This window comes from Geotrypetes seraphini, chromosome 8, assembly GCF_902459505.1.
Source record: "Geotrypetes seraphini chromosome 8, aGeoSer1.1, whole genome shotgun sequence".
Taxonomy (NCBI): Eukaryota; Metazoa; Chordata; class Amphibia; order Gymnophiona; family Dermophiidae; genus Geotrypetes; species Geotrypetes seraphini.
The window spans coordinates 131,759,384-131,771,917 of NC_047091.1; positions in this window are offsets into that span (position 1 = coordinate 131,759,384).

Sequence of the window (12,534 nt, forward strand, 5' to 3'; positions counted from 1 at the left end):
TTTCAGTAATTTGGAAGAATCCGTGTGGAGTCCCGCAGGGCTCCCCACTTTCTCCTACACTTTTTAATGCGTATCTTCTTTCGTTGGGTCATTGGACGAGTAAATTGGGTTTGAGGTTGTTCAGCTATGCTGACAATATTACAATTGTTATCCCATGTTGGAATACATTATCCAACAGTACTCAATTTATCGAGTCTGTGCTAAATATGATTGAATCCTGGATGCTAGAATTCAAGCTGAAACTAAGGGCTCCTTTTACAAAGGTGCGTTAGGGCCTTAACGCGCGGAATAGCCCGCACTAGCCGCTACCGCCTCCTTTTAAGCAGGCAGTAATTTTTCAGCTAGCGTGCGCTAATCTTGTGCATGCGCTAAAAACACTAGCACACCTTAGTAAAAGGAGCCCTAAATCAGGAAAAAACTAAATTATTTTTTTAATCTTCACAAAAGATTACCCTTGAACCAACAATTAAGATCAATTCAGCATCATTTACAATAAGCTCCACAATCAAAATTTTAGGAGTTGTTTATGATCACTGTTTAACTATGAAAAATCAGATAGATGCAGTGGTTCAGAAGAGTTATTATACCTTATAGAAACTCAGTACCATCAGATCCTACTTTGCTGCTACCGCCTTTACACTCTTAGTTCAAACATTACTTTTGAGTATTTAGATTACTGTAATATTGTATATTTGATTGACAAGTACTAAGAAAAATTTGGCTAGACTGACCTTGGTTCAAAATACAGCTGTAAGAATGATTTATGGCTTGAAGAAGTACGATCATGTAACTCCTTATTATCGTGAGTTGCATTGGCTCCCAGTGGAGGCCTGGGTGATTTTCAAGTTGGGAGGTTTATATTATAAAGTTGCTTTTGGTATTGCCCCATCATATCTTGTTGATAAATTTGTTATCGTGACACATGAGAGGAGTAGAAAATCTCATGCCCTATTTATGTTTCCTTCAGCAAAGGGCTGTAAAAGTAAGAAACACCATGGGCATTGTCTTTCCTATCAAGCTGCTTCTTATGACAAAGATTTCCGTCCATTACTGATTAGATTTATATCTTATAAACATTACAGAAAACTTTTGAAGACTTTTCTTTTCTCCAAATTTTTGGCTAGCTAAATTTCTGTGCATCCCATTATCTCTGTATTTTCCCATAGCATAATCTTTTGTTAACCGCATTGAACTAAAGGTCTAGAAATTTGCTATTATATGTTATGTTATATAAATGTTCCATAGCAGAGGAACAAGAGGAATAAAGATACCATATAAGATTTTGAAAGTGATGCATGCACATTTAAATTGAATCCTGAGATAAACCGGGAGCCAGCAGAATCCCAGTTAACCTGCACTCTCACCCAGCTGCTACGGCCCTGTACACCATATTCTTTCTATGCTGCCTGTACTGCAAGATTGCTGTAATGGGCAGACTGGATGGACTGTCCAGATCTTTATTTGCCATCATTTACTATAGTACTATGTTACTATGTTTGCAGTGAGAAAAATCTCCTGAACAGGCACAAAAAGACTACAATATCAAATGCAGGCATGTAATTTTCCAGTGACTAGAATTTTTTAAATAAAGGTGTTGGAAAGCCAGTGTCAAAAAGAGCTATATAATGGCCCCTTACAGGAAGGAAGGGAGGGATAACTGCCTTTTGCTAGAGCTGACTCATGCATTGTCTCACTTCAACTGCAATTTCCCTAATTACTTAACCATTGATGGATTCAGAGATAGAAACTTTGAGCAGCGTTATCACTTACTACAAACCTGTCTTCTCAGATCCAGTTAAGATGCACCCTTGATCTGGAAAACACACACATTTTGGATGAAGCAGTTATAAATATAATCTGTTATCTTCATCTTATCGTAACTTTACGTTGCTATTTATCCCCAACAGGTCCTGTCGGACATTACCTACTAAAATGTACATATTACATTTTCGCTCAGCAAATTGTATTTCTATACTATTGCCTCCTGAGATCTCTGATCTCTGTATTTCCTCTGAATATCTACTTATTGTATTTCGCTGAATGTCCAGCACTCTTGATTGTAAACCGCCTAGAAGTCGCAAGATTGTGGCGGTATAGAAGAATAAAATTATTATTATTATTGAAGTGATTTTGTGCAGAGGGCATTGCCATCACCAAAATGGCCTAGGTCCATAAGACTCAGCTTGAATTCAACCAGGACATCCTTACCCCCACAGTGCTGATAAAAAGAGTATGAGCCTTAGCACAATTTATACTCAAAACATGATTAGGTCCTAATCTTAACCCTTAAAGACTGATTACCCCAATTAATAAGTATCTGAGACAAAAGATATATGTTTTGGTTATCTGTTCAACAAGAAGAATCAATAAGTCACCTTGGGGGAAGTTCACTCAATGGTGCCCAAAGTTAGGCTCTAGGATGATCCATGCCAGTGACATAGTAAGGGGGAGGGAGGGGAGACCACCTCGAGCACTGTCTTAGTGGAGGTACCAGCATTCTCAAAAAAAAATTATTTTAGACGTATTTTTTTGAGACTAGAGTTTAGACGCTGCCGATGTTGGGTGACTTGCGCTCTAGGCCCAAAACAGATTTAGACAGTTTTTTTTTTTTTTAAATTATGACGCTTCACATATATAAAAGATTTCTAGAAAGGACTTTATCCTTTCAAGCGGGAAAATGGAATAAGAGTCTAAGCGGCTTGATTATGACTTCTCCTTTTTATCAGGCTTTTAGAAGATCACTGAAAACTTATCTGTTTGATAAATTTGTATAATGGCATTTGTCAATTTTAAGAATACTGAGATTTTATCAATCATGGATCTTGATGTATTATCGCTGTGTTTCCACAGTTTTTCTTGTTATGAACCGCACTGAACTGCGACGTATTGCAGTATAAAAGAACTAAAGTTATTATTATAATTAAATCCCCCTCCCCCCTTTTACAAAGCCATGTTAGGCTTTTTTATTGCCAGCTGCAGCCGTAAAAATTCAGACGCTCATAGAATTCCTATGAGAGTTGGAGATCATACCGCTGGGTTGGCGATAAAAAAAGCCTAAGCGGCTTTGTAAAAGGAGCCCTAAATTATAGAACACACAAAAGTATACACTGATACCTCGAGCAGTGAGTTTCTAATTTATGCTCTAGTCACTTCCAAATTAGACTAGTGGAACATTATGTTGGATTGCCATCAGTTTCAATTAAGAAATTGCAAACTATCCAAAATACTGCTATCAGAGTCCTTGTTAATACTCGAAGATATGATCACTTTTCTCTATTTTTAAAGTAATATCACTGGCTACCCATTAAATTTTGCCTTATGCATCAGGCTTTAACGCTTGCATATAATGCATTACAATCAGGTCAACCAGACTATTTAGGAAAATTAGTTCCCTATAAGCCTTCTCATAGTCTAAGTTCATTGACTCCTCGCCAAGTTGCTTTACCTGCTGTTCATTTGGTACGTCTAGCAACCTGCGCAGGTCTGCCTTTTTTGCAGCAGTTCCTCGCCTGTGAAATTCCCTCCCAATCATAATTTGTTCTGAGTTATCTTATATAAAATTCAGATCAATGATTAAAACGCATCTTTTTGGTTTAGCATTTTTATGAGAGGATTGATGATTTAGGATCCTGTTTCTTTTTGGCAACTATTTAAACAAGATTTAAACAAAAGTTGTTTTGTTTTTTATTTTTAAATCATTTTTATTAATTTATTTTCCAACGGTACAGAGAGTAAAAGTGCATACAAATACAACACAAAGGCAGTTAACTCCCGCTAAAAAGCATCAATCAACCCATCTACCCAGTGGCGTACCAAGGGGGGGCGGTCCGCCCCGGGTGTACGCCTTGGGGGGGGTGCACAACTGGCCTGGTTTTGAAGGTGACATTGGACGCTTAGCTGTCCTGTTCTCACTGCCTCTAACGCCGGCCCTGCAGCTCCGGACTTCCCCAAACCTGCTCCTCCCCCCCCCCCCCCCCGGATCGCTATTATTTTAGTACTTTAGTTTTTTGTGGTTTTTTTTTTTACAACACAAAAAAAGAAACACAGCGACATGGTAATAAAGAAATAAAACACGAGCCGCAGTCAGAGAAGGCACAAAGCGAACTAAGTTCAGCGCAGAGCATCAAAGATGGACTTCTCGGCTCCGTGGAGAACTGAGAAGACGCACCCTGTGCTGGGCGGGAAGGCACTCGTGCATGCGCAGTGTGGCAGACTCAAAACTTATGAGTTTCTTCAAGCAAGTCTGCTTGCGAGGCTGTCCGCATCCAGGCTCCATGGATGACGTCACCCACATGTGAGAATAGGCTGCCTGCTTGTCCCGGGATAAATCGAAGTACGGTTAAAACTTTTAATAAATATAAACATATATAGAGTGATTTACTACAATTATATATACAGTGTGTTGTTGCCAGAATAGATTTATTTATTTATTTAATTCATTTCCTATCCCATTCTCCCCAAAGAGCTCAGAACGGGTTACAGATTAAACATACATAATATACAGTTAACAGGTTACGATTCGCAGTTTCAGCAATCGCGGTTTCGATTATTTGCGGGTTTTAGCTTGCTGGCTCCTCCCCCAAAATTACATCAGCTTGCATAGAGAAATCGCTGATTCCAAGCTTTTACAGATAAAATCGCTGATTCCCAGCACTTTCTTCAACATGTTTTGCCTCTCCTTCAGGAACAGGCCAGGTCTCTCACCATGTTATCCGTGGTTTCACCATATTCACAATGGTTTTGGGGTTGTTTTTTTTTGTAAATCTTTATTAGTTTTCAATTATTAACAGTGCAATACAGTGAATTTAAACATAAACACGATGGTTTTTAATTAAAAAAACAGCAAACAACATCTGAAAAAGTTATTCACAGTTTTTCTGCATTCGTGGGTCTGTTAATCCCCTATTCACAGTGAATATGGAGGGAGAAATGTAATACAAGTTTTATGATATAAGTTTTTAACCTAACTTGTAACCCATTCTGAGCTCTCTGGGGAGGATGGGACAGAAAACAAAATACAGTAAAACCTTGGATTGCAAGACAAGCAAAACATTTTATTAAATTTTAACTTGATATACTAGCAATGACTTGCAATACAAGTACGTACAGCATACACACATCACAGCTGAGCTGATGGTTCTTCTCTCTCTGACACCACAAGAGTGTAGTGACTGTTCTAAACAAGCAAAGTCTTGCAATACAAGTACATACAGTATACACGCGCCACATCATCACAACTGAGCCGATGGTTCTTCTCTCTCTGACGCTGCAGGAGTATAGTGACTGTTCTAAACAAGCGAGATCTTGCAATACAAGTACGTATAGTATTTTGTATTAAGGTTTTTGGCTTGTGCAACAAATCGTCTTGAGTTTCCATAATTTCTTATGGGGAAATTTGCTTTGTTACACGAGTGCTTTGGATTACAAGCATGCTTCTGGAACGAATTATGCTCGCAAACCAAGGTTTGACTGTAAATAAAGATGTTTGAAGAACTGTATAGAGTGCATTGAAAACCACACTATGAAAAGAGCATTAAAAGGCATGCTTGAATGGAGTGTGATCACAATCCACAGTAACTAATCCATCACCATGAGGCCTTACTGTGGGTTATAAAAAAATAAAATATCAAGTTTTGCTCTTAATTACAACAAAACTATAAATATTCTGGTAACATACCAGGATCCCTAAGAAAAAACTGGTATCAATTAAACTAGAGTATCTTGGCAGAAATTTTAAATTCTCATTATTTATACTCAGGGTTCACAAACTTTTCTCTGCAATCTGTGTTTTACATTCAAGCATCATCTTAATCTTAACTACTAGCGCCCAAGAGGCATGAACACTGCAAAGAAATAACCCAGCTGCCAGCTCGGGAAGTCTAAGCACCAGTACAATTCAACCCTTATCCAGTCACTTTTCACTTTCTTCCCCCTTCTATTCTCTACCCTGTAACTAATTCAAACCCCAACAGTTTCTCCTCCTTCATGTCTTATGTCCAAACTTTGTAACAATCAGAACTGGCTACAAAAACCAAAGTAATATTTGTCAACTGATAAGGGGTGGAGAACAGAGTTGACAAGGGAGAAGACAAATTGACAGGGGATTTCTGAGCTGCCTGCCAGAGAGATTCCTTTTCTAGGAAACTCTTTGGCTTCTGGCTGCCTTAGCACCATTCTCAGAAGCAAAGAACACAGATAGGCTGTAGGGAGACCAACGGTCCAAAAGGATTCCAGCATCAAAAGAGGGAAGAGCTGTTCTGATCCTTAGGGGAAAGAATCCAGATCTTCGGCAAGATGTATCAGAGTCTGTTTTGCTATATTAATGTGAAAATTAACACAGTAAAAACTCAGGTTCCACATTATTCACATTTAAGGCAACGAATGCATTAATTAGAGGCGTCTACAAATCCAATCAGTTACAAATCCAACCCAAAAGCCTCAGATCAAATGGAACAGAATTGATTGAATTTACAGCATATTTTTAGGCCACAATGATGATTTTAAAAAGACATTCAGGTATTTTCAAGTAGCCACTTGACGATGCAAGTATTGGTGGGAGCTAAACCTTCATTTTTCACAGTGTTCTTACAACCAACCTTATGATATGCAGATCTATAGCTTCTTTTTAATATACAGGGTGAGGCAAAAAAAAAAAAAAAAAAGGTGTGTGGCGCAGTGGTTAAAGCTACAGCCTCAGCACCCCGAGGTTATGGGTTCAAACCCATACTGTTCCTTGTGACCCTTGGTAAGTCACTTAATCACTCCATTGCCCCAGGTACACTAGATAGATTGTGAGCCCATCGGGACAGACAGGGAAAAATACTTGAGTACCTGAATATATTCATGTAAACCATTCTGAGCTCCCCTGGGAGAACGGTATAGAAAATTGAATAAATAAATAAATAGAGGGTGGGGTGTTTTTTGTTTTTTTTACTGTTTTCGCAGCAATTGTTTCGAATTTCAATGTGAAATTTTACAGCTTTATTGATTGTTACTATCTATGTACATGTGCAGTGGCGTAGCGAGAGGAGTGCCCAGGGCAGTGTCACCCGGCATCACTGCGCTGTGCACTACCAGCACACTCTTTCCTTCTGTACTTATTCCCCTCCCCCGCATACTTTTTTAATTTCCCCCCCCCCTCCTTTTATGAAGCTGCATTAGGCTTTTTTATCGCCAGCCAAGACTGTATTAACTCTTGACACATAGAATTCCTATGATTATTGGAGCTAATACCGCCGAAGTCAGCGATAAAAAAGCATAATGTGGCTTCGTACAAGTGTGTGTGTGTGTGTGTGTGGGGGGGGGGGGGTTATAAATCTTTTCTAGCAGCAAGGAGCATCTCCTTTCTGCTGCTCACACTGGCCTGAGTTCTCCCTCTGTGTACAAGATGCAGGCAAAAATTTATTGTTTTATTTTACTTATTTGCATTTTAATTTTGGTAAAATAAATTTTTGCCTGCATCTTGTACACAGTCTGCAGTTATGTTTGTTTCTCCTGCTTGTTTTTTTTTTTTTTGCAAAGTTGGACTTTCTCCTTTGTTTTGTTGCGCTGAGTTCTCCCTCTGACATCACTTCCTGGTCCAACTCACTGCCAGAGAAGTTTTAAAGAGGTGGGTGAGCGGAGGAGAGGTCCTGCTGGCCCTGCCAAGATGGCTCCAAGTGCAGTCCTCCCCACTCCCCACTACACCACTGTATATGTGCCAATTGGAATGAGATTATATTTGACACGATCGATCATTTTTTTAACACTCTCCTCCTCTATACTGTATAATAAAATAGTTTTCTCTCTGATATTACTCCCTGGTCCCACTCATTGCAGGAGATTTAAAGAGGTGGGTGAGCAGAGAGGAAGGTGCTGTTGGCCCTGCCAAGATGGCTCCAAGGGTGGTCCTCCCACCTCTCCCCCTTCCCCCATACACACACATTGTATATGTGCTGAGTGGAATGAGATTGTTTAAATCATCTTTAATGAACTCAGTAGAAATAATAAATTGCCATCAACAGCGGCAAAGCAACCAACATGAATACACAAATGATCAGCATATAGAGGAAACATCCACCCACCCATCCCACCCTCCCAATCCCACTCTACCCAATCCCATCTACAAGAACGGAAACCAAAATCAATAAAGGCAAAGAAAATTTTTTTAAAAAAAGAACTCAGTCAAAAGTTCAGCAGCCGGCTCTGGGCTACAGGAGAAAAGGAGTTCCAAAATCTGCTCCAAATTTGAGTGAACCTCAAACCAGAAGGAGAGAGGAGTTGGGTATTGGAGAGAGATTTTGGATGGAGAGTTGAGGTGCTGGAGGAAAGAGGGGAGGGGAGAGGAAATGCTGGATAGAGGGGATATGAGAGGAGATTCTGTTTAGAAGAGTGAAAATAAAGATGGGATGCTGTGTAGAGAGTAAAGAAAGTTAAGCTACTGGAAGGGGAAGAGAGGGGAGAGCTAGCAAAAAAAAATAAAAATAAAAATACAAAAGTGGAGAATAATAGGATTAGGGAAATGGAAAGCTGTAGGTAGAAGCAGATAAGAGATAAAGAAAAATAAATGGAGGAAAAATGAAAAGAAAAGGTTAAAGTTAGAGATGGATGTAGGAGAGGAAGTGAAAAAGACAGGAAGGGAGACAAGTGGCAGATGGACTGGAGACCCTGGAAAGAAAATTAAGAAAAGATAGAGGAAACCAGAAACTGGGATAAACATTGATAAAATGGCCAGACGACAAAGGTAGAAAAAATAATTTTATTTTTAATTGTAACAGAAAATGCAGTTTTACAGTACATTTACACTGTTTTCTTCATATTTTCCAAGTGTAGGGTGCTGTTTCTCTTTCTCTCGAATTGCACTGCATGCAGCATATAGCTTCTTGAGGTTTAAGTTGAATTTTTGTCTACAAATGTTAAGTTTGTGGTTGCTTTTCTGTACTTGACAAGGGTCTGTATGTGTTCAGTGTTTGTGTCCAAGGCTAGGTACTTTGTGTAGTTTGTATTATTTGATGTGAATTAATTCAGCTTGTTCAGTTTTCCAATAGACATATTGGTGGGGGCGTGGCTTGGTGCGCACACAAAATGGACGTGTGATCGCAGTGCTCTTCTTACCTGGGTAACGGTTGATTAAGAAAAGATTTTCCTTTTAAACTGATTTCGGCTGAAAATATCGGAGAGGAGAGCAGGAGCATGGCGAGCACCCGACAGAGTAAAAGTGAAACTGGAGGGGTGGCGAAAAGGCAGAAGCAGGATCAAATTACCCCGAGTAAGGTTCTGCTTCCTGCTGATGAGTCGGAGGAGTTAAGCAAAGCTGAAGTTATGGGGGAACTGAGGCAAATCAAACAAATGCTGAAAGAGAATGTGAATAATATGGCAGAAATGAAGAAGAAATACTGAATTTACACAGACAAATGGAAGTAGCTAACAAAAGAACAACAGAGTTAGAAGCTAAAATGGAAGGTTTAGAATGTGAAGAAAAAAGATGTAAAAATGACAGTTTGGAAATTATTCAATTGAAAAATCAGCTGGAAGATTACGAAAACCGTGGAAGAAGAAAGAATATAAAACTTTTTGGAATACAGGAAAATTTGGAAGGGAAAAATGCCATACAGTTTTTAGAAAATCTAATTCCTAAATTACTGCAGTTGGATTTCAAACAGCCTTTTGAAATAGAACGGGTGCACAGGATTCCAATAAAAAGTCTGGAAAATCAAGGGAGACCAAGACCATTAATATTCAAAATGTTAAGATACCAGCAAGCAATAGAAATTTTAAATGCTGCCAAAAAAGATAAAAATTTAAACTATAAAGGGTCCAAAATATGATTTTTACCAGACTATGCTAAAAATACAGCAAACATTAGGAAGAAATTCCTTGATCTGAGACCTCAATTAAAGGAAAAAGGATATAAGTATGAGTTATATTACCCAGCAAAAATGAGGGTATCTTGTGGGGATAAATCTTTGTATTTTGTTGACCCGGAAAAGCTAAAGACCTTTCTTTCAAAATCAGAACCTATGTCATTTTAGCACAATGGGTGTTGAAATGAAGGGATAAATATTAAGACTGGATTGGTGGATATTGAACAAAAAGTTTAATATAAAGAACTATGGGACTTTTGTTTGTTGGAGAAAGAGGAATATGCAACAAAGAACAAGAAATAAAAATGGACAAGTGAAAAAGACAATAAAAGAATGTAAAGAAGAAAGAAGCAAGAAGGATGGACTGGAAAGTCATTAAGTGAAGTTATTAGACTGAACTTTAGGAGACTGAAGGATGGATGGCTGGAGTAAAGAATGAACAGGAAGGAATAATGGACTTGACAAATTAACAAAAGGGAAAAGTGAAGAATGGACAAGAAAATAAATAGATGTGAAGAAGAAGAAAGCAGGATTGATAGACTAAAAGGATATTAAATAAAATGACAATTGGCAGTCAAGAGTCTTAAGAGAGGATGGATGTAGCTAAGAAATAAATATGAAAGTTCAGTTAATTTAATAAGTCAGTAAATGAGAAAGTAAAGAATGAAAGGACAACAAGAAGAAGAATGCAGAATGGACTAATTATAGACAGGACAAGTTATATGACATTTAGATGCAAGTAAAGGAAAGGAAAATGAATAATATAAAAGAAAGATACATAATAAGAATTTATTGGTAGCTGAAGGAGATGACTAAAGGATCAAATGTAAAGTTTGATTTTGTGATATTATAGTTTTAAAAGGATTGGATTTAATTTGGAAAATAGGAAATATTTTAAAAAAAAATATAAAGTGAAAATTTTATTTTTGAGAATGAAATAAAAATGTTTATATATAAATAGAAGATAAAAACTTATAAAATTGAAAACAATTTTTAAAGAAATATATGAAGATATGGATATTTGCTTTTGGGTATTAAAAGGATGATAGGGGTTGATGGATTGGATAGTATGAAATATAGGAAAAATGATACTAATTTATTAAATATATGTTTATGATAGAATTTTGTTGAATGAAATAAAATATTGGGGGAATGAATTAGAGATTGATGAGAAGATAAAGATGCATTAATGGAATGTTAGGAATTAAATACGGTTATGTGACCAAAGGTTAAATAACAGATAGAGAAATTAATTACTTTAAAATGGTAAAAAAAAAGGTTTTATGATTAAAAGAGAGATATAATTAGATACATTGTGGAGGGTTAGTGAGTTTGTCTTAATAAATGATAAAGGGGTTATTAATAAATATTGGTTGCCTGGGGGGAGGGGGAAAGTTGGGATTACTGGTCCAATGTGTGTCCTTAAGCAGTCATTATATTGGGGGGAGAGGGGTGGGAAGAAGGTGGGCATTAAGGATATTACTAGGATGATTAAGGAAAAGATTAATAAGGGATTGGGTAATTTAGGGGTAAAAATGTGTGCCATTGGGAGAAGTTCTTTAGATCTTAGTTATGGAAGAAGGGAAGAGGAAGATTATGATGAGGAGTTTAAAATATATTATGTCTTTTAAGATATTTTCTATTAATGTCAATGGCCTGAATCATGTAATCAAAAGGAAAAAGGTATTATCATTTTTAAAAAAGCAAAATGCGGATGTTTATTGTCTGCAGGAGACTCATCTTAATATAAAGGAATCACAGAAACTAGTGGGTGAGTGGGTGAAAGAATGTTTTTTTGCTCCAGCAGCAGGTAAAAAAGCAGGGGTAGCAGTTCTTATAAATAAAAAGTGTATGGCCAATTTTAAGGTAGTAAATTCGGATCCACATGGAAGATGGTTACATGTTGATATGAGTATGGGAAATAATACCCTGACATTGTTCAATATATATGCCCCTAATTCGAATCAATCAGAATTCTTTAAAAAGTTGCAGAGTATGTTGTTACCACTGGCTGCTTCTAATTTAGTGGTGGCTGGAGATTTTAATGCTGTAATGGATCCATTAATGGATAAAAAACCAGGTAAAAGTATAAAATCTTTAGGTTTAGATAATTTGGTTCAATCGTGATTTGAAGGATATATGGCGTATTCTTCATTTTAATGATCAGGAATTTTCATTTTGCTCACAGGTTCATAAATCATTTTCAAGAATAGATTATATTTTTATTTCATCACATAAGGTGCAACAAGTGATTAAGGCTTCCATTGATCCCATTATTATTTTGGATCATGCGGGAGTATGGATAGATTTACAATTAGATCAATTAGAGAATAGAAGACCTCTTTGGAGATTTGATAATGCATTGCTTGTGGATGAAAAATTTTTGGAAAATTTTAAAACACAAATTAGTGATTTCTTTCAAATTAATTTAGTGGAAGATACATCTATTGAAAATGTATGGGACGCCTTTAAAGCGACTATGAGAGGTCATATTATATCCTATTCGGCTTTTGTTAGGAAACAGATTAAAATGCAGTATATAGATTTAGAAAAAGAAATTAAAGTACTAGAAACTAAATTGGTAAGTAAATGGGAACATGATGTATTGCAAGCTCTTTTGAAAGCAAAAGGTAAATATAATGAATTAGCTTCAAAAATGATAAGAAGAGATTTGTTTTCCAAACAGACAATG